This window comes from Sander lucioperca, chromosome 1 (genome assembly GCF_008315115.2).
Source record: "Sander lucioperca isolate FBNREF2018 chromosome 1, SLUC_FBN_1.2, whole genome shotgun sequence".
NCBI lineage: Eukaryota > Metazoa > Chordata > Actinopteri > Perciformes > Percidae > Sander > Sander lucioperca.
The window spans coordinates 21703880-21730683 of NC_050173.1; the positions used below are offsets into that span (position 1 = coordinate 21703880).

At 39.0% G+C, this 26804-nt stretch overlaps 1 protein-coding gene across 15 annotated transcripts in view; it reads left to right on the forward strand.

Annotated features, from left to right (window-relative positions):
- Positions 1 to 2355: 2355 nt before the first annotated feature.
- eya1 (EYA transcriptional coactivator and phosphatase 1) overlaps positions 2356 to 26804 on the forward strand; it is a 64774-nt gene continuing 40325 nt past the window's right edge. For 6 of the 15 annotated variants that reach the window (XM_031282146.2, XM_031282144.2, XM_036000378.1 and 3 more), the window contains exons 1-2: positions 2357 to 2631; positions 7552 to 7612. The gene's annotated coding sequence lies outside the window, so the exon portion shown is untranslated. Of the gene's footprint in view, positions 2632 to 2834; positions 2919 to 7551; positions 7613 to 26804 lie in introns of those variants that run through there. The other 9 variants (XM_031282139.2, XM_031282145.2, XM_031282148.2 and 6 more) reach the window with 4 other exon arrangements.

The window sequence follows — 26804 nt, forward strand, 5'->3', positions numbered from 1 at the left end:
CCAGGTGTGGATTATTTAACTTTTCTTGTAATGTGATAGGAGACTAATACAAAACACCTGACCTCAACGTGAAATGCAGCATATAATGTAATAAAGTGCATTGTCTGATTGGTTATGGTAATTCTTCATTCAGCCACAATAACCTTAACCTCAGCCGCCTCAAATCCAGTAAAATCACTTAAAACAGATGTGGCTCTGAGGTTCCAGATAGATCTATGAAGAATGTGCCTCACGGCAGAGGTTCCACCAAAAACCTGGTCCTCAAATGTGTAGGAGGATCTTCATGCAGCGAAAGCATTGGTGCATTGTTATATTTTACTGTATGACATAAATCAAAAATTATAGAAGTGCTGAGAATAAAAAGCATCTGACATGTTTGGCGTGACAGTTCCGCCGTTCCCGTGTTTAAGTGGTGGCGTGAGCTTTGTGGCGCTAGGCCGAGATCTCCTCCTGTTAAAGCACACATCCTGTAGGCTTTGTCCCCTGGCAGTGACCTGATCCAGCAGGAGGAAGCAACCAATCAGGAAAATATTAGATCAGCTCCGGGAAAAATTAATAAAATGTTCTCAAGTCTGCCTCACCTACTGTACTGAACCATGAGATTCATACACAAGAGTAAAGGCGTGCACTTTATACACTTTCATCAGAGCAACTCCATTAAACTCCCCCCTCTCCAGGTTCAAATGATCTATGAGCATCATGATACGCTTGTGGAAGGTGTTGTGTTCCTTATTGCCGATGTCCAGACAAGGGTGGTCTGTGCAACCGGATCCTTTGACATCACGGAGAACATGAAAACATGAAACATAGTTATTGATCACAGAGTCCGCACTAATCAAATAGCACCCTGGTTTGTTTGAAGTTAAAAATGGTTACAGTGGGTGTTTACCGTTGCACTTCAGGACCCTTCAGCCGCACCCCTCTTAAACATACACAGACAGAAGTGTTATTTGTATTGTTAAATTTACATTAAGTCCATTTTAATTGCATCAAGCCACTAAGCAGATCTTACAATAATGGGCTTGACAGATAAAATTGCAATCATCTGTGAAGAGCCTGCGGCGGTGTAATGGACAAACCTAATTAATTTAATCTTGTTGCACTCCATTATGGCTGCACTTTATCATTTCAACAGATGGAGCACCAAGAAATTAAAAAATGCTCTCAAGGATATGTGGCACTTTCCATCCACTCGGACCGCTTTATCTGAAGGTGTGTGGGCTGCTGTGTTGAAATGAAGGCCTGGACTGGAACCTTTGGATGAGTGCATTTTCCAACACAAATGAGATTATGTGAACAGTCAATTGATGCAACAAATCATCAGAATTGTCTTGTGATGTATTGCTGAAGGCTGTTGAGGGCTGTCCATCCAATCATGTAGTCCATTGAGTTGATATTATCAAAGGAGTAGCATGACAATTGCTTTACTATATGGTTGTTATTCGTGCAAGCATGAATGTTGCATTCATTCATTATTGTTATTTTTTAGTGCTCTGTTGCTGGAGCTTTGGCCTCTTTAGACTTTTTGTCTGCTCCATGCACTGTGGAAGTAGATGACGTTGTGCCCAAAATCCCTATTCTAATCCCTATTTTAATAGTTTGTATAATAATAATTATAGCAGTTGTTCCCAACCCTATTTTTTGCCTGTGACTCCTTAATATGAAGCAATATCTCCTTGTGACTTCTCATCACAGGTTGCATGTTTATATGTTGTGAGCAGTTCAATCAACGATTACATTTTGCCCTTGCAGATTTTTAAAATTTTTAAAAAGAGGCCTGGAAGAGTGCAGTATTTCTTAAGAAAGAAGCAAATATAAGACAAAAGTCTGACAAATAAATATTGTTTTGCATTAAAATGTAGTTTTATCTCATTTCCTACTTGGGAAATTATTTCAGTGCCACTGAATTAAAGCATTAAACATCTGATATTTAGATACATTACTGAAGGTGTAAATGCTCAATAAGAAGCTTCCCCAAGCTCAACAATATTGATAATTATATAGGAACCTATAGGTGGCGCTGTAGTTCATATACAGAGAGGAGGGAGAGATGTAGTTTACTGTATACAAGCACCACAGTATGGTTTTCCACAGCAAATTTTTAATATTTGGGCAAACTCAAAGCCTTGTTAGTGGAACTTTAATGACTAATTAATGTAGTCTACACAATTAAGGTTTTAATATATCTTAAATTGTTCTAAAACAAATGGCAATTTTGTCTAAACTAACCACATTAGTTGAGTTTAAAAATTGTATCAAATGATATCTTATTGACAAGTGAAAACAAATGAAGACAAAATGTGATCCGTGTGTGTGTGTGTGTGTGTGTGTGTGTGTGTGTTTTCCTCGTGCCTGACTACATTTGATACCAGTGGCCAGCGCGCGCACAGACGCGGCTCTATCTTGTCAATACGCTGTAACCTTCCGACTCCGCTGCCATTGAAAACTTTTTAGCTTTTATGTTGGACATTAATGAGATTTTATGCGGGTTTCCTCCCCTCACCCTCACGTTTTTGCTTGTAACGGACACATTTCCAGTCAGCAGGAAAAGAGGCAGCGCGCTGACGGGTCAGAAGACGTAAAATCCATGGTTATGGACTTGTTGCATGTGGGGACAGTAAAACAGTAAAGGTAGGTAGAAATGAGACGACTGCAACTGCGTTTTGTCTACTTTTCTGTTATTTCTCTGTTAGCTGTTTCGTGTCAGTTAACAATTGTTGCCAATTTGTTTGCCATGTGTTGTGAATTGACAGCGTGGTATTGAGCTATTTCCAATATGGGCGGGGACAGCTGTGAGTAAGACAGCTAGCAGCACTATGAATCATAGCTCTTGTATTAGCTGTGGCAGAGGGATCAGGTCCGCACTGATAAATTAAAGCTGGGTAAATTAATGCTTTCATAGGACTAAAAACGTAACTGTAAGTTAATTTATTTATTTTAGTTAGTTCGTTTTTATATTTTTATTGTAGTTTAGTTTGTAAAGCCTTATTTTTTATTTATTTTAAGTGTTTACCGTGTAAATCATGGTGCAGTCCATGCATTGGCTTAAAATAATTGACATTCCTCAAAAAGTAATCAACACTGTTTCAAAGTTTCATGCTACATAATTCAATTGCTGTTCCATAAAAACAAGCCTTTGTTTACCATACAGTAGACCAATGAGTGTACTTGCATTATGCAGTATTTTGTAACGTGTTGTCTGACATGTTACCTTTATAGCATATACTGGAGGACTAACGTCCTTTCATTCCCAGAAATAGGATGATGCAGGTAGTTCAAGTTGCATACAGGACATTTATCAAAATATCATTTGCCTTAAGTTAACAGCAGTTGTACCTATGTTTTACTCTCATTCATTCTGCCCCAGGCTGCAGTCATTTTTCTGTCTAATTGTTTCCCTTTTCACTGTGCACCACACTTGACAGTGATGGATAGCAGGTTAAAAATGGACATTTTCTCCTCAGTTAGTGTATGTTGGATTGACTCAAGCATGCATGGTGTTCTTCCCTCAGACCAAAGGACCTTGGAAAGATTGTGTTCCCCTCTGCTTTTCCCATTCCGATATGATACAGTTTGTCTTCATTTTCTTCTGACTTGGACTCATTTCCATGATTTATAGCCAAAGCACATCATCAAGACAGAAGTGTAGGTTATGTCAAAGTTATGCCATCATGATTACAGTCTAGGTTGCAGACGCAGGCCTTCTACCAGTGCAGCAATACTGAATAAGCATCAACTGTGTAAAGATGGTGGTTCCCTGATTGGATGTTTTTCTTAGTCTCACCGAACCAAGTTGTCAAATATCAGTAGTCCTTCAGTGTCTAAATGTCAATTCAAGAAGCTGCCATATTTATGCACCTGGTTAAATGTTATGATGAGGTCAGTGCTGAGTAGTGGCTCACTTCTGACTAGAGGTCATGCATGGGTCCATGGTTGCACGAACCATGTGGTGCAGTAATCACAATGGTAGAAAAGTGGAACAGGGTACATGGATGATGTTTGATTTGTCTGTCTGTCTCATCCAGTCTCCATGTTTTTAATGTAATCTTAGATATCACAGGTTAACAGACTCTTCATGTTGGTAATCAGACTGCTTTTTATGATCCATAAGCAGAATTCTTTTTTTATATTTTATATTGCTGTGTACAGACATGCAACATGTGATCAAGGGGCAGGATTATCTGCAAAGTTCTACTAATTAGGGCTGCAACTCACGACTATTTTCACTGACGATTCATCTACCGATTATTTATCAATTAATCGTTTAAAAAAAAAGAAGTCTGAAAGTGGTGAGAAATGTCCATCACAGTTCACTAAAGCCCAAGGTGGCATCCTCACATTGCTTGTTTGTTTTAACAGACCAGCACTCAAAGAAATTCAGTTTATGATCACATAGGACAGTGGTTCCCAAACTGGGGGGGTGTGTCCCCTAGGGGGGGCCTGGAGTTATAAAGGGGGCATGGTTGTGCTGCACTGCTAGTAAAGCATGGACAAGTTTGTGAAATGGCTGCCAGGTAAATGTAGGGCAGATGATGATTCAAACACCACAACTACCAAAACAAAGGCAAGAAAATACGTAGTGGTGTCCACAATTTGATCCAAGGAGCCTGATTCATTTGCCAATCTCCCAGTTGAGTCACATTGTGTCTCGTTGAAAGTTGAAAGATTGTTGTGCACTTTTCTCTCACGAGAAATGAATTGAAAAATATTTTTATCTACAAAAGGGAGTGGGTCCTGCTGAGAAAGTGTGGTAACGACTGACATAGGACAAAGGAAAAGCAGCAAATTCTCACATTTGAAAAGCCAGAACTAGTAAATGTTGGTATTTTTGCTTGAAGAATTACTGGGAAACAATTCATGTCATTCAATTGACTAGTTGATTGAGTTATCTTTTCAGTCATACTACTAATAATACTCATATCGTGATTACATTTTCACCTGACAAGGCCACAGTTTCACTTTACTGTGCTTGGATTGCCTTGCAGAAATATCATCCAAATGACCCATCTATTGTGACTGATGTTCATTACATTTTAAAGCTTTTTCTTGTCTTAGGGTGATCTCACATCCTCTGAATGATATATTTTACGGACATCTTTATTGACACTGTGGAATATCTTGTTTTGTTTTGACCCAGTTTCTTTTTGCTGCATTTTGTAGTTTCAGTCACTGACCTGAGATGGAACAGCTGTGGTCTAATGATTCACGTTTAGAATTAATTCTGTTTAAAAAAAAAAGTGTGGTAGCACAGCAGGGATACTGCAATGTATCATGTCTGCAGCAATGAACAGAACAAGTTTTATTCACACATGTACCAGATTCCCTACTGTACTGTACATGTGCTTCACGTTTACTTTAAGACTTGACTTCAGAGGAAAGTTCTCCAGTCTGTTCTCCTCACTTTTGAAGTTACATGCTCCTCCAATTACTGGGGCCATGCAGTCTCCCCTATGGTGTCCTTGGACAGCTCTTTGAGTGCCCGAAAATGTTGCGGACCATTAATTCTGGATTGTCTTCATCTGTTTGCATAATTTTCCCTCCGTAACCATTTTCCTCCCGCATTTTCACAGTCGTTGCTCTCAGTTTTATTTTTTCTCTTTTATTAATGTTTAAGTCTTCAAGAGATTTCAATTTTATATCATTTCTTCAATACCACTGACAGTTGTTAAACTTTTACACCAGCCTGTTTTATGGTATACAGCCTGTCAGCTGTGTACTGTACACAGCATGTGTGTTTTACAGCCTGCGTGCTGATGTTGCCTATTGAAAGTCTTCACCTGCCAGCATAAAGGTTTACAGATGTATTCAGTGATATTTTCTGTTCTCTTATTGAACTTTTCAAGGATATATAAAGACATAGACACAGCAGAACAGTCAGTTGACAGAAAATCAATTTTTTTTTTAAAGAAAAGGGGTGTTTCCTTTGACCTTATGCGTTTTTTAGTTAGACTAATTTGCTGTCAGGCAGGAGGTTGTTTTTGCAACTCAGGCAGACTCCAGAAATGAATTTATCCAAATAACCAAGTCCTCCTGGGCAATGGAGGTTGGGACACTGAAATGGCCCTGGTAGGCAAAAGCAGCCTTTTGATGTCTGGAATGTTTTGGCTGACTTAGAGCAGGCGACTGGAGTGGAGGGATCATTTTCACTGACCCATGGGATTTTTAACCATTTTCGTATACTGAGAACAAAACAAAGTGAGGAAAAATGCCTGAGCTGATTTGCATCGACTTTGCTATCAAAAACTGAGGGGGAAAATGAAGTGAAACTGATTTAGGGCGATCTTTAGTTCTTTCAGAACATATTTGTTGTCACAACATCATTCACGCTAACATGTATTCTTAAGAGTGTCCAAATTGTGGGGCGCCTGGTTTGCTCACCTGGTTGAGCGTGCGCCCCATGTATAGAGGCTCGGTCCTACTCGTAGCGGCTGCAGTTTCAGTTCTGACCTGTGGCCCTTTGCTGCATGTCCTCCTCCTCTCTCTCCCACTTCCCTGACTTAATCTGTCCTATCAATAAAGGCAATAAATGCCAAAGGAAAAAAAACTGCATGTTTAGAGAGTTTTCAAATTGTTGCTATTTGGCTTGGCTCTTGGAAAATTCAGCCATATAATAAAAATGTCTTTCATTAATGCACTCTTAAGTGCTAATTAGGCGATCATTTGTACTGCGGGCAAAGAAAATACACTATACTGATTGTACACTTCCATTGTATAAAAGGCCTCATTAGATGCATGCACTGTTGGTATATAATTTGTCATATCCAATATTTAAAGAATCACCACAGTACTTACATTAATAAAAAATAATTCATTTTTAATATGTTGGATCCTCTTAGATACTTTAATTACAACAACTAAATGCTATGCTTTTATTAAACAAGCCCGAGGAAAGGGAAGTGCAGGAAACCAGGCGGTCTTGAGTAACGGGGCACTTGAGCTTCCAGCGTAATAAATAATTCACAGGTCCTGTGTGATGAGCTGCTGAGGACAGAAATCCCTAATGACAGCTTTTTATAACCTATGACTCAGCTGGCCATTACGCTTCTGACATCCTTACACAGACCACATTCCCTTTGCATGCTCAGTGCTCACTCTTCTCTCACTCCGCACTGCTTCGCCTACAGCATTGACAAAAAGGAGTTATATTACAGAGTACTATATACAGTCTCTTAATTAAAGAAATTGAATGGGAAACATATTAAAATTAAATTATTGCATGTTGAATGTTTCACTTTGGTACAGCACATCCATGCTGTACAACTGTTAAGGTTGTTCCTGAACAAAATATATCTATACTAACTTGTAAGAGTTGTTTTTATTTTGTTTGGCAAGTGTCTTTTCCTTGTCGTTTCTCACTTCCTGTCCAGGAATGCGTCTTTTTACAGAATTAATTCATCAATCAGTCTCCATGTCTTCCTTCTAAAGTCAAGTGTGAAAAATGCTGAAAATGTGAATTACAGTGATTTTGATTGAAAGCATGTGGAAGGTTCACCTTTTTAAAATGTGCGTTACAGGTTATTAATTTCTCTCCATTGTCATTTCCTTTGTTAGGTCCATGCAGGAGGGATTGGGCTCACCTTAACGCCTGCTGCTACTGCTGTGTATGTGTGAGGTAAGAGACTGAATAATTGAGTTCCTCCAGTCGGCTTTAGGCCTGTGACTGATCAAGTGTTCTACTGTTTGATTGGCATAATGGCACCATACCCCCCCAGGTAAGGTCAGTTCGAGCAACATCTGGGTCTATTATGCATTATGCAACTCCCAGTATGAAAGGCAAGGTCTCATATGGTATTGGTTGATATCATTATTGTTATCATTTCCAAACCCTAGCTCTCACTAAGAATAGGTGGTTAATTTTAGATACAAAAAAGATCCAATTACTCAGGCCTTTGCTTGTGCTTGTCCCCCGAGTTAGTGCAGGGAAATAAATCTGGTGGCCTTGATTAAGTACCTGACAATAGAGTTAGCACAGCACTAGTGGTTTATAGTAATATAGCGGACATGGGCAATTAGGCCCACCGAGTAATTTACAGTACTGCTTGCAGGTGGTGACCTGGTATGAGCTTGGGACCACCTCAGTAACAAATTAGATCGTATAGGCAAGCAGAGTAGCAGCTATGTAGGACTTCCAAATAAAGCAAAGCAATCAAAGATTATAAAAAGCTTGACGCATATTTTAAATTTGTTATGATTTTGTTCTTGTGTAAGGAATAACATATGGCACTGGGTTTTTCATCCGTAATTTTCTGGAGAATGAATGATCACTTTTATACGTTGTTGATCTTTTTACGTCAGCGTGGACCGCTCTCCTCTCACTGCTACCTATTAATTATGAAATACTGTAGGTCTTGCCCATTTCATTTTTACTACTTCTTCCTGCTGAACTTGGTGTGAAAGGCTGCTGTTCTTAAATAGGTGTATTAAAGTAAGAGTGGGGAAAGTTCCCCTAGCACCCACTCTCTCAGCATGATGTCATCAGAGTCAAAAAGGCACGGCTGAAGAAAAATAGCTCGTTTCACACATGATAGACACCTTAACACATGGAGCAAATGGAGCGGGGCATGTGGCTACTTCTTTTTACTACAACAGGACACACAGCACAGGCCTTCATAACACACAAATTCATACATTCATAGGTGTATTATAATCGTTGGACTTAATCTAGTATTTAACATTTTAGATATATTTGTACAGTATGTTATCCTAAAATGAAATTTGCCAGTGATCTTGGTAATTAGAGTATGATTACCCACACTATAATAAAAGTCCATGTGCTAGATTATCTTCTTTTTATATAATATTTTATACTCCGCAAGATCTTCTTAATACTTAAGTTTATTTCTATACCATTTATTAGATACTGCTTTTATCATTGTACTGTACTATACTGTGTGTAACAGTGAAGAAAAACAGTGCCCTCTCCTGCCTGCCTGCCTGCCTGTTGTGTCGCCCACAGATTGAAACATTACTTCAGGTTTTGCTGTAGTTTACAGTGTGCAGACTGGTGTTCTGTGTCTGTGGCTTATCAGCCTCTTGTACAGGTCAGCAACTGGGCTGAGTGGCAGGACCCCTAGAATAACTCTGACCACCAGTATCCCCACTGTCAGCACATAGGCCTTAGTGTGAGCTGAAATCCTCAAGGCCACCATAGTATGAATGGTGGTTGCCTTGCTCCCCAGGATGGACTAATACTGGGCTGGTTTCCTCAGCAAGCCTCTTTCATTTAATAGAAAACATCCTGTGGAGCACCTTTTCACCTCTTATTTGTGTTTGTGGCCATACACTACATTTAATTTAAATGTATATCTTTTTCATGACAAATAAGTCATGACGTTAAATAAATGGTCTATTATTATTCATATCTTATAGACAATTGTTATGTTTAGTCTTTTGTTGCCAGTCAGAGCAAGCGCACTGCTACATGGGTGTGGAGGCATCCATCCATCTATTTTTATGTGTGTTGTTCATTCATGACAAACACCCTGCAAATAGGGAGAAAGGCTAATTGGCATAGACTCCAATGATGTAAGCAGCACCACACACCACTAACAGATGTGTGTGGTCCACCACTGCTTGCACTATTACTTATTCACTGCTGTGTGACTATTGCTACTAACTATTTTAGAGCTCCAATCCAAAAGAAATAAACAGTATACTTGTGCTACACCTGCAATGCAACTTGCTCTTGAAGACAGACGATGTGAGCAGCATAACATTTATTTTGTTTTTTTTCCCTTGACAGAGAAAGGATTAGTTTTGTTGAGCTCAGCTATTATTTCTGTGACCCTCTGTCAAAACTAATACATGAGCAATAATTAATATATGAAGCCTGTCTTTCATGGGATGATTGCCTTTTCTATTTTTGATAGATCATGTGTGAGCATTTGTTAGAACAATTATCATTCCTGTTTTTTTTTTTTTTTTTTAATTTGTACAGATGCTTTGTATAAGACAATAATTGAATAAGTTCTAACTATGAGTGCTATTTCCATTCACTCAATAAGGAAATGTTCTCTATGCTATTTCCACAGATGCAAGTGTGAACTCCTTGCTGGACTACTGGAACAATATTTAGCATTTCTGCTACTGATGTTTAATCTCTCATTAGCCTTTAGGTGACATGAAACAGCATCAGCCTCAATCTTGTGTTTGCCAATCACAGGCAGGTTGAGTGACGGGCACAGAACAGCACATCCCTTATGTAAACCTTTCCTCTACCACCACGAAATTAGAGTGGCTGTTGCTACATACTGCCGCCTCCTGCTTCTACACAAATGAGAAAGTAAGCACTCCAGTTCAGAAGTTCACATTTTGGATGTGTGCCGGAACTACTTAAGGCCAGTGACGTTTTTCAAAGGGAACAGGTGGTCAGAGTGACATAATTCTGGCTCACTGTTAAGATCCTTAGACATTAGGCCCTGTTGCACTGCCAGAAGTGTTATTACTCTGTCAACATATATAAGCGTGAGTTTATCTGACTTGTTACTAATGTGATCTGATAAAAATGGAAAGACAAAATTAAGATACTGACATGAATACGTTTTTACACCTGCTTTTATACTTAATATATATCTTTTATACTTAATATATATTTCTACAAACAAACAAATCACTTTTTATGCATGCACCCATCTTTGACATGTCTCAAGGCTTGGCTGAGAAAGACATTTATTCTTATACACTGTTAACTACTGGCACGTATGCGTTAGAGTGGAATGCCATTCAGAATGCAGAAAATATATTTAGTTCTCGCCAACAGACAGCAAAAGGCACCAGTGGGTCTAGCCCGTGTGTGAGAACAGTTATTTCCGTCGCAGTATGGACTTTCAATTACTGTAATCTGCTGCTTGACTCCTTCAAGAACATCAGGGCCGATTAACTATGTAGATACATCAAATGTGATACCGGTGGTACATATCATAAATTATGAAAACTGTTATATTTGACACAAAATGAATTACTTTTCTGTATAATTTCAAACAAGGGTGTTAGTTTGGGAATATATTAATTAAGAATTTACTCTTGCCTTGGTTTCTGTCCCATACCCTTCATCCATAGCTCAGTTGTTACTATAACACTACCTTATACTACTACCTTATGCTGTATGTGGAAGCAAGAAAACGGGAAATCAAATGTAAATTATATGCTTTCCTTTGGTTTGATAAGAAATTGTTGCATCTAAGAGTTAATAAATGTACACTAACCGTTTGACAGATTTGAGTTATTATGAGTTTCTTTAAGCCCATTAATAGGTAGGTGCTTATGGACAGTGGAAATACCCCACAGCTGCAGTCTGGCTGTTGCTCCATATGTGATCCTCCTGTCCCCCTCTGAAAACTCTCAAACTTCACTACCATGCAGACCCAGTCTCTGTTGCAGCCGTGTCCAACTAACGTTCTGTGTGCATAATGAATCTACAGATATTCTGCTTTTACTCACAATTAGATTAAGATAAAACATTGTTGACAGTCCCTTAGTGCTTAACATGCACTTACTGTATGTAGTGATGCATGGTGTGGAAAATGCATTTCTTTAAGCTATTTCTACTACTATTAGTGACATTTAGGGTCACTAAACATTCTGCATGGTTTTATTTTGGGAAACCCTGTGAGGTCTGTGCTTATATTTGGTGGAGGTTTTACCTAAAGCTGGGCAAATCTCATGGCAAAGCCATGTGATTCAACAGGGATGAATGGAGAACAATGCCCAGATAAGTGAATTACCTACCTGGTAGGAACACACAAGGGCTGTGTCCTGAAGCTAGGCAACTGGCAGGCCCTCTGTTTGTATTAGGAAACAGTTGAGCAGCTCCTGCAAACACTACTTATCCTGTTTAATTGGTGTGTAATTCCTGCAAAGTTGTCATACATGTCTGTTTTTCTTGACCTATGCAAACAGTAGAGGGTAATGTGAATGACCATTGTGTGCTTAAGTGGAGGCTTCTCTAGAAGGGCAAATAATTGGTGGTAAGAATTGTTTAGTGAACCTTTATTTGACAAAGTTGTATTGTTTATCTTGGCGTAATCTGAATAACAGAGTTAGACTGACATATAAAGTAAATTATTTGTCTCCTACTAAATTATATTGTTTAATGCTAGTATATTTCTGACTAGAATGTTTGAATTGTAAATCGTAAATCGTACAACTTACTTGCTGCAAGTCAGACAACTAATTTCACTGACTAGTCATTAAGTATTTTATGATTGGATAAGGCATTAAGTTTATTATAATTAAGAAAATAGTTGTGCAAATGAAATATAAATAATGTTTCTAACATAACACAGAAAGCAAAAATTACCTGTTAAAAGCTTAACATAAACATGTTATACACATAATGGGCAAACTGCCTGCCAAATGCCACTTTATTGAGCACAATTGGACTTCAAATTAAATACAAATATGGATTAAAACAATGACATTTTTACACATACAGTATTTGTTTCTCATAGCACTTCAGCTTTGGAACAAAATCCATCTGGTTTGACTAAAATGATGAAAAATTCATGTCTTAGTCATATCTCTGATCTGCTGCCATGAGTGAACAATACCTTTACCGTCAGTACTCAAACTTTTTAAATGTCCTGGAGGAGTTCTTGTTCAAGTCCCAAACCTACTGAGATCTCTAATGAAGGCTTTACCTTCCAGGCAAGCATATTTCTCCGAATGACAGTAATTTACATATGATGTATTTAGAGAAGAAGAGGGCAGGCTAATTCTATTTAGAGATTTTCCTTTGTTTTAGGAGTCATTAGCAGCTAGCTCAAATCTAATTTTTACAATTTCATCAGGCCATCTTGGAAAGCCTCTGTGAGCTCATCAGAGAGGAGCATTTATTGCTAAGTGTTCTCTATTGCATTAGCACACAATAAAGCGGCCAGGGACTGCTACAGACGTTTATGTGGAATCCAGTTAACACTCCGCCAATTCGTTTTTTATTGGGACACAATCAATTTTTATTCATTTTAAAGCCAGAATGCTTTCTTTCATTGTGTGCCTACCCCAGCTTATTATGCCCTAAACTAATTACTCAGTTGTTTTCACAAAATGCTAATGTTTATGTTAAAGATTTCCTCTTTGAAATGCAGGCCTGGCGTGCATATACATAATGAGAGATTTTGTACGTTCTAATGGAAGTCTGTCACATATGTTCTTCATTATTACACACTTCCCACAATGTTTTTTTACGCATAATAATTGCATTCATTTAATTTGTAGACGTCTGGCAATAACAATAAAGTCTGAGTAATAACATAGTGTGGCATATTGAAGGGGGTTAAACATAATGCAGCTTTTGAGAATTTGTTACCTTTCTTAATCCAGTAGATACACATTGTAGTGTGTATCTATCATGGATATGTACATTTTATATATTATTGTATTTAGAACTTTAAGCGACGATTTATTTTGGTGCTTGTGCGGATAGCCAAGAACTTGATCCATGTGTGGTGGAATAGTAGCCAAAGACGTCTCAATTGGAGCTTGATGTGTGCATATTCACTGCTGTGTGATAATTAGAGTGCTTAAGTGCTCCTGGAGACGAGACAAACCCAGATACCCTCTTCCTCTTCAGCCCCTGCTCTCATTCACCAAGAAGGTCTTTAATGGCTCCCATTTGACTCTGATATCATTTATTGTTTGGTATCAAATGTACACCTTGTACCCTTCACCATTTGCACTGAAGCACGTTTGACCTGAACTGTAATGTAGGCAGCAGACATCAAGTTTTACTCGTTTCCCTTCATCCTCCAACCTCTAGCCCTCTGCTTCTTTCCCATCAGTAAAATGCACAGGCATCCTTTATTTGGTATTGCATTTCAATATGCACAAACAAAGAATATTCATAGCTGCGTCCTCAAATGACAGTCAGTGACATTGCTCAGCGTACAGTAAATGTGTATGTGCTTGCGTGTGTGTGGGCTTTCCGTATGCGCGTGCAGATATTTTTCTATTCTAGTTTTGGGAGTTGTCCTGCAGTAGGCTCTGGAATGCTTTCAACACATTGATGAGATGACAAGTTATCATTGATCTGTCCTTACTTAGTGGGATCCATTAAATAATGTATGGGCTCCTGTGCATTAACAGTGCACTCTCCTGTCCTCGACCCATTAGAGGAGTAGGGCATGGGGCCCTAGTGGCTCCAGACCCTCAGAGGTCCTTGGGCTTTCATTTAATTAAATTATCCTATAATGAAAACTCCCATAATGAGATTAATTTTAATTATTTATCAGCGGCCGATTTGAGGGAAAGGCTGCATTAACAATGCATGAAAGAGCTTAACATTTTTCAATTCATCACCTTTTCCTTTTGTTAAAGGTGCAATTTATTAAGTGCTCTGCAGCTGCTAGAGGTGATGGTGGTGGAGATATGGGCGACCAGGCTCAGAGGTCAGTCAGTAGGGCCGCTAAAGTGCTTGACTGTCTTTTGAGGATTATTTTGCTAAATTAGCATCACCACAAAACGTTTGGTATTATGCATTCCCTGGTGTGTTTACATGCATTCATTCATGCTTTAGTTTTCGTAAAAAAGACTTGTCCGCTTAGTGAAAAAGGAGCATGTCACTGTTTGGGCATTCCTCACATATACAATGATGTTCTCTTTAGTTTCTTAAAACTTGATGTATTTTATAATAATACCTAAAGGCAGAGAAGTAATCCAAATTCTGCCTGTAATTCTCTGCTGATGTTTGTATACCTCCATCAGGTTGGCATGTTGATTCCCCTTGTGTGAGCACATTAGAAGACTTTGGTGGCTGGCCAACAGAAGAGGGGAAGATTGTGGACTGTCACACAGTGTGAAATTGTAATTAGCTGGCATGGAAATGTGCTTATTTGAGTTCTCAGGCAAGAGAGATAGCAGTACAGTTAATATATGTAAACTGATACATTGTTGAAAACAATTACCTTTTTGTGATTTAAATGAGCACATTTCACATCTTCCAAATTTTTGTATCAACTGACAGAAATATAGGCAGGCAGAGAAGTGGCCTAGGGCAGGAGGCAAGAATGTCATTGGAATGGTAAGCCGAGTGCATTTATCAGGCCTTCATCAATAGTTGATTAATAATTCAGGCAGAGTCTGGGGCTTCTTTAGGGCAGGGTTTCACCTAGCTTGTAATTTTGTAAATTGCATTGTCATCATGCAATGGATGGGCCAGGCAGCTGTGAGAGTCACAGCTGTGAATGTAGGTTGGCCTTTAGGATTTTAGTAGCAGGTACAGGAAAGGTTTAATCCCGATGTGGTGGAGTTGTAATCGGGTATCCACAACAAATGCAGTGTGGAAACAAAGGGCTTCCAAAGAGGCCTAGAGAGAAACAATAGAAAGACAGTTGAAAGTTCTTGCTTGCCAAAAAAAACAAAATTTTAAAGCTTCTGATGTGCATAAATAATCTAAAGCAGACAGAGAAAAGGATGAACATTTATGGCTGTTACATAACATGCAGAAAAGCATGTTTCAAGCTCAGCACTCTGGGCACAATTGTAGTCAAACAGATCCATTGCTTTCCACTTAAGCTTGGCTTCAGGATTAACAATATTACCCAAGTTGAAATGGAATTAAATATTCAGATAGTGGCTTTTTGTTAAACCACCAGTCCTGTCCTTTGACAGATTTCCACCAGATACTTCCCCTGCCTTACAGAAAACAAAGCATTCTTTCCATTGTGAGTTCTTCAAGGTGCCTTGGCCCAGGTGCAGCATTAGCAGAACAGCCGTGGCCAGTGAATGAGCAAACCCGTCAATTACCCTAAGCAAGCTCTCTGATAACTCCCATTCAACAAAATGAGCTCTCTAATTGCCCTGACCAGTATTACCTGTTTTGCCTCCAAAAGTGCACTATTCTTCCACATTGTTTCCTAGGCAACTGGAAGTTTTTGTGACCTATAAAAAGTTGCTTTTCTGTAACTGATCCGAGGCTAGGCGGTTGTTTATTTCCATGGCAGGCTGTTGAGCTATTTATAGGTCTATCTAGCTGGTACGAGTAGGCACAGAAAGCATTACCAACAATTGTATTCATTCATTTAAAAGAGAAATCCTCTTTTTGGCTTTGGATTGACTGAAAGTCAGCTAGAGAGTTGACTGGATGTTTTGAGAACAGAAAACACCTGGGGCTTCAGCAATTGAGTCACAAAGTCAAGAAGAAGAAGGCTTCACACTCTTCTCTCATTTTCCCACTGTCTGCTTTTTCCCCCTCAATGCAGAAGTGGATCCTAGTAACAAAACGTAATGTTTATTTTGGAGTCAGAGGCAATGCCCCGGATGACCGGAATTTCTTTGTTGTGGTTTTGTTTGTGTTCTTAGCAAAGACGTGCAGAGCTGCTGGTATTGATGATTCATATGTTCATCATCAGAGGTCCTCGGCAGTTCATCACGCTTCCACTCACTGTGTGCAACTTTAGCAAAAGGTTAATCAGGGAACCCTCCATAAAAAAGTGATAATTTATCGCTGATTCACAGGGTTGAAAAGGTGTATTAATTATTAAAGGTGTCAAGCACAAAGTTCAAGAAGAGATCTCCCTTAAGGCATTTGGCAGCTGCATCAAACTTAACTCAAATTTCAAAATCTGTCTCTAACTTTTAGGTCTATTCACTGTCTTTATATGCTTAAAACCCCAATTCCAATGAAGTTAGGTTTTTACGTAAATAAAAACGTTTGTAAATCCTTTTCAACCTATATTAAATTGAATACACTACAAAGACAAGATATTTAATGTTCAAACTGATAAACGTTATTGTTTTTTTTGCAAATATTCACTCATTTTGAATGTGATGCCTGCGACACATTCAAAAAAAGCTGGGACAGGGGCAACAAAAGACTGGGAAAGTTGAGGAATGCTCAAAAACACCTGGTGAACAGGTTAATTGAAAACAGGTGAGTGTCATGATTGGGTATAAAAGGAGCATCCCCAAAAGGCTCAGTCATTCATAAGCAAGGATGGGGCGAGTTTCACCACTTTGTGACAGTTTAAGAATGTTTCTCAATGTACAATTGCAAGGAATTTAAGGATTTCATCATCTACAGTCCATAATATCATCAAAAGATTCAGAGAATATGGAGAAATCTCTGCACGTAAGCGGCAAGGCCAAAAACCAACATTGAATGCCTGTGACCTTAGATCCCTCAGGTGGCACTGCATTAAAAAGCGACATTATGTAAAGGATATAACTACATGGAACTCAGGAACACTATGGAAAACCATTGTCAGTTAACACAGTTCGTCGGTACAGCTACAAGTGCAAGTTAAAACTCTACCACGCAAAGCGAAAGCCATATATCAACAATCCAATCCAATTCAATCCAACTTTATTTGTAAAGCACATTTAAAACAACCAGGTTGACCAAAGTGCTGGACATTGACATGATTATAAACACGCGAGTAACAAAACAAACATTTAAAACAAATAACAGACTAGAAAAATAAAATGCAGAATACAGAATACAACTCTCAAGCAGGTTTAAAGGCCAATGAATAAAAGTGAGGTTTAAGTCGTGATTTAAAAATGTGAAGGCTGGGGGCCAATCTGACATTCAGAGGCGTGGCCTTGGGGCCACGACTGAGAACGCTCGATCTCCCCTATTTTTGAGCCGCGTTCTAGGGACAACAAGGAGTAGCTGGTCAGCAGACCTTAACGACCTCAGAGGAGCGTGCGGCTTTAATAGTTCAACGATATATGCTGGGGCTTGACCATAAAGAGATTTAAAAACAAACAACAGAATCTTAAAATGTATTCTAAAGCAAACCGGTAACCAGTGAAGGGAGGCAAGAACAGGTGTAATGTGATCTTGTTTACAAGTTCCGGTAAGGAGTCGAGCGGCAGCATTTTGAACCATTTGTAATCTTGAGAGGGAGGCCTGGTTAATACCTACATATAAAGCATTACAGTAATCCAGGCGAGTTGTAATAAAAGCATGTATAACCCTCTCAAAATCAGTGAAAGATAAAAATGGCTTCAGTTTGGTAAGCAGCCTGAGTTGAAAGAAACTAGCTTTTACAACAGAATTGATCTGCTTCTCTAGTTGAAACTCACTGTCCATTTTAACACCAAGGTTGGTTACCATGGACTTGACATAGGGTGTCAGAGGACCCAGGTCCAGTTGGGAGGCACCAAGAGCACTACTGGGTCTAAATATCATGACTTTGGTTTTACTTTCATTAAAATGTAGAAAGCCATCCAGGCTTTTATGTCAGAAAAACAATCGAGCAGTCTTTTTAGGGAATTATCACCCTTACCTTTTATAGGCAAGTAGATCTGTGAGTCATCTGCATAGAAATGGAAGCTGATGTTATGCTTCTTTAAGATGGAACCAAGGGGAAGCAAATACAGGGAGAAGAGAATGGTGCCAAAATAGAACCCTGAGGAACTCCACATGTCAGCGATGCTGCGGGTGAAGTAGAGCCACCAAAACTAACTTTGAACACTCTCTCTGATAAAAATGATCTAAACCATTCGAGTCCCGTGCCTTTAACACGGCACTGCCTTTAACAACACCCAGAAACCCGCCGGCTTCTCTGGGCCCGAGCTTATCTGAGATGGACTGACCTTAAAGTGGAAAAGTGGGCTGTGTTCTGACGAGTCCACATTTCAAATTGTTTTTGGCAGTCATGGACGTCATGTCCTCTGGGCCTAAGAGGAAAAGTTCAAAAGCCAGCATCTGTGATGGTATGGGGGTGTGTTAGTGCCCATGGCATGGGTAACTCGCACATCTGTAAAGGCACCATTAATGCTGGAAGATTGGAGCAACATATGCTGCCATCCAAGCAATGTCTTTTTCAGGGACGTCCCTGCTTATTTCAGCAAGACAATACCAAGCCACATTCTGCACGTGTTACAACAGCGTGGCTTCGTAGTAAAAGAGTGCGGGTACTAGACTGGCCTGCCTGTTAATCCAGACCTGTCTCCCATTAAAATTGTGTGCCGCATTGTGAAGCGCAAAATACGACAATGGAGAACCCGGACTGTTGAGCAACTGAAGTCATACATCAAGCAAGAATGGGAAAGAATTCCACCTACAAAGCTTTAACAATTAGTATCCTCAGTTCACAAACGCTTATTGAGAGTTGTTAAAAGGAAAGGTGATGTAACACAGTGGTAAACATGCCCCTGTCCCAGCTTTTTTGGAACATGTTGCAGGCATCAAATTCAAAATCAGTGAATATTTGCAAAAAAACAAAGTTTATCAGTTTACACATTAAATATCTTGTCTTTGTAGTGTATAGATTGAAAAGGATTTGCAAATCTTTGTATTCTGTTTTTATTTACGTTTTACACAACGTCCCAACTTTATTGGAATTGGGGTTTGTAATATATTGTAATAGAATTACCTCTATTTTCGCAGTTCCATTTGCTTTTTATGTGCATGTTGCTGCAATTGTTTCATATTGTTCCTCAGAACATTTCCAGGGTTCTGTTCAAGACCTGTAGTTGCTGCCAAATTAGAAAATAGAAAAAGTATATAGAAAAATGTAAAACATTATTGCTTCTTGATAACCAAATGTGGATATAGAAAGAACCTTTAGATTCAACAGAGAAGATTTAAAGATAGTAGACAATAGATGGAATGAGATGGACTTTTAAAAGAGGTGCGATATCAATAGGAATCTATTTAGTGTATGGACTAGATACATTAACTTAACTAACAATCAATTGTTAGCAATTTATGGAAAGGACACAACAAAATTGTTCTTGCACTTCGACTTTTTTCTCTAATGGACATAAGCTGACTTGTCCTGCCTGGAGGAGGTTATGCAATGTTTTTCTCTTTCACATTTTGCTTTTATTGTTGATAATCTCTTTTTTTACCGTAGCAAAAAGACAAATTGTTCAAGAGCACCATGTAGGAGCATAAAACAGTTGTGTTATCTATAGCACAAGGTCTTATACTGAAACAAGGTCTTACATTGAAACAGAGCAATATTGTACACCAATTGGGTTACTGTTATTGAATACTGTAAACTATGAGACTGTTTGCCCTAAAATCACTTGTAGGCAGTTCTAGCTAGATGAGATACAACATATTTTCACAAGTACAAAGGGAGAGTGTGCTATAAGCAGGAGTGCATTGCAAATTCCATTTCCTCATAGAGGAAGTCACCTTTTAGCAGGGCCACTGCTGTTCCAAACACATCAAGAGGAAACAAACATGGAAAGTTGGCATATCATTTAGTCCATTTGGTTCTATTGATGTCTTTCACAATGATATGTTTGTCCAAATGAACTGCATTAGGAAGCTGCAAAGTCTGAGGTCTCAAGAAAGTGGACAATTAGACTGGATTGGACAGAGAGAATTGATGTTTACTTTAAATTATTTATTGTTGTATTTGTTATTTCCTCCTGGTTTATAACCCACAGTTAGTGGTCTCCTCACTTGGATGATGCAGTCTTTTTTGTTTTTTCATTTGTAAAGTAACTGGACAGCTCTTCCTGTTCTTTGGATATTGATAGCGTGCAGTAGTGCTCTAGTAAAAACAATAAATGAAAGGCTGTCTCCATTGCTCACGATGACTGCAGCGACAAGTACCAGACACATACACAGAAGTCACCAAGAGGTACTTTGGGCAAAGGTATTAGCATATACGTCAGCACTCTCCTTGCATAGTCTTAAACTGTGATTATCCCATTGGTTATTTTGGAACGTCTTGTCATGCTTCCCTCTGACATGATTGGAGGCACCCACTGGTTTGGCAAGCTGCTAATAGTTCACACTGTCTTTAAGGCTGTGAAAAATTTTGCAGCTCAGCATGTTTCCTGCTGTTCCATAAAATGAGTGACATTTGGTGCCTAGATAATCCAAGCTTTGGTGCACATGTAGAAGGAGGCCGGGTAGACAGATAAGCCCAGCTGTTACGTCTGTCCAGGAGTTTAAAATTACTGAAAACTGGTGTCCAATGGGAATGCCCATTCATCACTGCAAATATCCCTGCTGTGTTCACTTACACTTGCTACTTAGAGAACAAATGTGGGTGTAGGTTAAATATAAGTTATTTTCCGGTCTGTAGTATTTCTGTGTTATATTTATTTAGGGATAGATAGCTGATTGTTAATACTCCAGGCTTAGATAGCCTTGTCCAAACTCTTGTATTGTCCTTTGGCACACACAATACCAGAACTTGAATGTGGAAGCATATTCTGTCAGTGAGACAAACCACTGGTTCGCATACCACTGCCTCTTTAGTAACTGTATTTAGTATCTAAGCAAAGTGGCACAGACCCAATCTAAGTGGCTTTCATCTGGCCAATTCAAACAGACGTTTGACCCCAGACATTTGCCTAATGTGTTTTTGTTACGTGGACTCCTGGCTTCACAAATGTCACAGTGGCTGGACTAGTGGGGGGTTTGGTGAGTGACTCAGGGGGTTGGGAGTTGGGCTGGGGGGGGGGGGGTACAGGAACAGGGAGTGAGTCTGAGGGGGTGGGGTTGCAAGGCAGAAGTTAAATCTATAACCTCTGCATTCTGTACTCTAACCCATTGGGAGTTGGTGGTTTGGTGAACACAAGTTCTAGTGATGACCAGCCCCTCCTTCCTTATAAGCCAGGCCAACTACGAGCCTGCTGATGAGCTCCCCGGCCCCCGGCACTCTGCTGACCTGGGCCCAACTGAGCAGGCAGCTGTGGAGTAGATGGGGAGTGCCACATTTCTGGCCGCCCGGGTTGCGCAAGTCAGAAGCGGTCCCAGACAGTTGGGGCAGCCCTGACAAATGCTGCCATTAGAGTGGTGCTGAAAATTTATTACCAAACATATTGGTATTTTAGGGTGCAGCTGACTTAGATTTAGTGGCGTTGCTGACGGGGCTCTGTCTTTAAACCAGAATACCAGGTTACTACTAGAAAGTCACACCATCCATTCGATGCCCTCATACCAACTACTTTATTTATAATAATCACTGATATCTGCTGAATTTGATTCCTTAACAGTTGTAAGCTTCGAGTTTGCAGCTATGGAATTAGGGAAAGGAGGCAGAAGATGGCTTGTTTTAATTTACAGGAAACTACTGCAACTTAAATCTAAATGTTTTTTTTTTTTGTTTGTTTGCAAATTGTCAAATTGTAGGGCAGCTTTGAGAAGAAAGAGCAGGAAAACATATACTGTGTGTTCTATCCAGTGAGCCTTCATTTATGGTTGCCATTTGTTTGGTTTGCATTGTATCTTTTTTTATCTTTTTCCCTTTTCCCATTTTTAGAATCATTTCAAACTACACCAGTGTTATGCTTCATCCAACACTGAATTCAGTGTATTTAGGGGAGAGCATGTATCCACTGTTTGTGTTATGTAGAATAAGTGAGCCATACTGTACAGTATGAAAGCTTTGTTGTTTTGTTAGAAATTGGTCCATCCGACATTCAGTTTGATTGCAGACTACTGTGGCCTGACAAAAGCAGCTTAACATAAGAAGAATGAACGGAGAGAAACAAAAAACTCCTTTCTAAATGAAGCATATCTAAAAATGTGTATTTGATAGTATTTAATCACAGATATTTAGTCTAAGATACTTGCCTTTTTGAATAGTTAGCATGTCAAATGAATTTGAACAAAGTCCATATGGTGTTTCAGAAAAATCGAAAATTATCTCTGGTGTAAGTAAAACAGGACAAAGATGCTGATCAAAATAAGTAGCATTTGGCTCAAATCTGTTCCGTTTAGTGAATTACAAAATCCTTTCCTCACAAAGCTGCTCAGTTTTTGATGCATGTTTTTTATCTATTGAGAATCACACAAGCTGGTAACCAGAACACAGCAGTAGATTTAGATGATGACATCAATTGGGGCTGCAAAAACACTGCAAACCTTGTGGACAAATGTTGATTCTAGGCGTTCTAAAATTTAGGGTATTCTGCACCTGCATGCATCTACTTTTTGCCTCAAAGATTTTGGATCCTGAACTATCTTGGATAGCTGAATGAGGAGACACATTGCATTTACAGAATTATTTCTGTCCCCACATACATGCGTATTGTGCCTTTCTTAAATCACATTTTGATAAATAAATCAGATTCTATGGAAGACAAAACAATTTTAAATATATTGAATAAACCATATTTATGTGACTTATTAAGCTGAATTTACTCTTCTTTTTCTCTTTATCTTTTAACAGGCTATATATTTTAAGTGTAATGCCCGTGGTGATACTTCCAGCCATAGTGATGTCTCATTTTGAGTAATAGGTCTCTAAAGTGTGCTTGTTTGCCTTTTTTTGGGGCCATTGGAGAGCAATAAAGTGTCTGTCTGAGGATTTTTGGGGTCCTCATAGACTTTCTCCAGGTGTGCCTCACTGGTCATAAAGTACAACTTGTCTCTCATGGTATATGCATTGATAAATGTGTCCGCTGAGTGTTCTTTAATCAAATACTACTTAGCATGCACTGGGATTTTTAACACAACAAAGACAAAATTTAGAAATGACTTTTGTCATTTGTAAGTTTTGCCTGCACCGTGCACCAAGTGTGCTTACTATTTTTTATTTCCTTTTACATACACATGGGTATTTTACTCATTTCAAAGCATGTTCTCCTTTTTAGTTTTGAACCAAATGGCTACAACAATAAGGTCACTCTGTTGATTTGAGTTTGTGACGTTCACTGAGGTTAACCATTTCCTTTGTTCCTCGCTTTTTGTGGAGGAAAGCTCCAATGTATTTTCATGTTAAGGGTATGCTGTGTTTACTTTAATGACTGCTCCTCGGTGAGGCAGGCCAACCTGATGTTTGTTTATAAGGAATTCTGGCTTCACTCGAAACTTTCATTCACCACTTGAAAGCACTTGACTTGCTACTAATTTACCTTGAGAGACTTCAAAATTATCTGTCTGCACTGTCACAATCTTTTTTGTGGTGGCAACTTGTCATCATCAAAGTTTTTCTTTACAGTTAATGAAAGCCTGGTAGATAGATGGGTTAATGTTATATCGTTTATACTTGAATTCTGCATGCAGAAAGACATCCTAAACTTAAGGTAACATGTTTTTTGGTCCTCAAAATGATGTTTGTTGCTTTTTGATTTTGCTTTCATTGCTTTAGCTGTCATTATTGCTATGCAAGTTGCTTTTATGTTAGCCTTACAGAGTTCACATGAACACACAACGGTGGGAACAGCAGAGGAATGGAATAGAATTGAAAATTATCTTGAATTTCCCTTGGTCATCAGCGCTGCTTTGCTTTACCAAGGATATGTCACTCTGTACAGCTCAGTTATTTTCAACAGGAAACTATGCACGTTGAATAACTCAGGAATATTCAGTACCTAGCACTTACAGAGCTCTTTGACAAATTGCCATCTAGCAAACTTAATGTCCCACTTGTGTCAGGGGCAAGACTGGAGGGTGGGAGGCTTGTGTAGTTAAGGTCTTTTTGTATGTTTCCCCTTAGTAAATAAGTGAACACTTCACCTAGTAATGCCTGTATAAATATATAAAAACTGTTATTTTATCCAAAGTTATCCCAAGTTCAGATTTCCCTTCTTGGGGGAAGGTTTGAAGCCTAATGCTCTGCTGAGACCTATGTCAAAAAAGGAACTTGATTCCCCCAATGTGTAACATTGTATAAACACTGTAGTAGTTCTACCCAAACAAATATGCAGCATGTGCATATGAAAATATTGCAACTGTGTCACCAGGGTGTTAGCATTTTGTTTCATCTGTACCATTTGATCCCTTGTCACACCGGTCCTGCACCTTTCACACTGTTTATGTATTCCTTGTCAAGATAAGCAAACTCACTTTACTGAGATGCTCCCCTTTGTATAACAAAAGAGGAAAAACTCACCACAGTTTGGGATCTAAAACTTTCCAAGCACTAGGATTCCAGTTAGATGTACATTAACCCTCCATTCCTTATCTCAAAAATGGAATCAGCCATTTGAAAGTGAGTCTATTGTCATGTGTGTGAGAAGCTGAGTGGATAACCTGTTGGCAGTGGAGGACAGTGCAGATCTCTCTTCACTCTAAATTGCAGGCAGGCATCCCTGCAACCCCACATGAGGACCATTGAGTCCAATCAAGATAATCCTTAATAAAGAACGGCTTCACATTTAATCTTAGCTCACTTCTCAAATTTCTAACTTGATATAGTTTTTGGCAAGTGATGTTTTAGCGCTGCTGTCAGTCGAACAGTATCAGTGCATCTTTTGTTAAGCTTCCATTTGGCAGTTGTAGAAGGTTCTTTTAGGCTAAGTTTTTATCGGTGCAGAAGAGATTATTATATCTAATGAGGTTTTCTTATGTTGAATATGTCTCAGTGCCTCTTAAACTGTAGTATTTTATACAGTTTATGTGAATATTTTTCATAAAGAGGTAAACAAAAAAAGCTTAATGACGTGCATCATTCCCAGACTCAACATCTTGACAATTTAAATTCAAATTTAAACCTACATTTTAGACGACATTGTTTGCATTTAACAGCATTTCATTTAATACTGTGGAACATGAAAATAGTGATCATTAAACATCATCAGTAAAACTGCTAGGTTGATTGGAGCCTTGATTCAAAACACACCATACAGCACTGTATGCAGGAGAGTACAAGGAAAATCTCAGTTGAGATCGTTGTTGAGACATAAACAACTCAGGATAATTATACTGTGCAATTTGAAATTAACTCACTTGCAAAATGACATCTCAAACTAATTTTGAACAGCTGCTTATTGAAATAGAGAGCGACAGAGTAAATGCAGTAACTCAATTGCCAAGTGTACCCCTCCGCTATTAAAAATAGTTACTTGAGAGTCCCAAAGCATCTATTAGTCAATTGAGTTATCAAGAACCTGTTCAATGTGCAATATATTTTATGCTTCGATATTGAAACGTGAGCCTATGGATTTACCTGTGGGCAGTTGGTTTGGAAAAGGAGGTAGCACTTGCATTTCCAGCACGTCCACATCATTACTGCACTGTATTTAAATCAGGAGCAGTGCAGCTTGACTCTATTTCTGTCAGCTCCTTGTTGACTACTGCTACATAGGTTGGTTGGTTTTGACCTGCTTTCAGAATAGAATGTGAACTCTACCGATGATCATGTAGAAATGGACTTATTTTTTTTTTTTAATTGAAACAATATGCCATATAATAAAAAAAATATTTGAATGTGCTTTTGTAGTGACATACATGACCACTTTTTTATTTCTTATCATCACCCACTGACTAACATGCAAGCAGTGCATACATAGGCCAACCGCTAACACAGTATACTATTCTTCTAGCCGTGGGTGTTCTTCTTCTGTCACCACCTTTTTACCATAGTAAATGTATGATTTCCGCTTTCTTGGTAATCATTTTTCAGTATTACAGTCGGTATTTGACCCACAGTTTTATTATGTGGAAATTAAACAAATGTTTAATGCTCCATTGACCTCTCAATCATTCATTACACAGATTTGATATTTTTGAAAAAAAACAAATGGCATGGCATATTGAAGCAAAAGCTGTACAAGCCTCATCACCAGCTTGAATAAATCGCCAGTTTGAGCTCATCAGTAGCAGCATGGCCTTGTGTAGCAGCTTCGCACAGTTGAAATAATAACCTGGAGCAGACAGAAGGCAGTCATTACCTTGCACACAGACGCGGCGTGTATGTGTTGACGGAGGACTTCCACTAGACTGCCGTGGAGACGGACAGAGCTGAGCCGCTGGGCCGCTGTTAGACCTCCGGCTTCCCATCACCTAAGCTAATGACCTAAGCCCTTGTTTACCCTCTGAAGTCCCTCTATGACAAAGAGAAGTCCAGCCGCGACCTAAGACTCACACGAGAGAGCAAAAAAAATGTGGTTTGTGGTGAAAAAAGAGCATAACAAAAACAAGAGAGAAAGGGGAGAAGAGAAGA